Consider the following 495-nt stretch of genomic DNA (forward strand, 5'->3'; position numbering starts at 1 on the left):
AATGTGAGGCACATAATCTTCAAAATCCCAAGTTTAATGAATGGAAAAAAAACTCAGGAAGACAGAAAATGTCAGACACTCACTGACTTCTTCTTCTTTTACTTCTTGGCTCCCGTAAATGAACTGTCAAAGCCATCATTATTTGCAGAAAAAAAGATTAAACAAAGCAACTGATGAAAAGAAACAAATATGTTTCACAGCACATATAAACTCTTCTTAAACAATCAGGCAACGGATAGTATGTCTCTCGTGTGACTCAGCTGAGTCCTCGATGGCATCCTGAACGACAAATGTCTTCTTCTTCTTCTTGGTTAGATCAAAGGGTGCAAGCTAAGGATGACCAAATTAAAACCACACAATAAAATAAAAGAACCAATGATGAATTTATTAAAGATGGGGAGATGTAGAGACTAAAGAAGATAAACTGATTCATGGAACTCAAAGAGCTAATCTGTGTTTCTTAGATGAGTCATGAAACGATGATTAAAAATTGAA

This window comes from Brassica oleracea, chromosome C7, assembly GCF_000695525.1.
Source record: "Brassica oleracea var. oleracea cultivar TO1000 chromosome C7, BOL, whole genome shotgun sequence".
NCBI classification, from domain to species: domain Eukaryota; kingdom Viridiplantae; phylum Streptophyta; class Magnoliopsida; order Brassicales; family Brassicaceae; genus Brassica; species Brassica oleracea.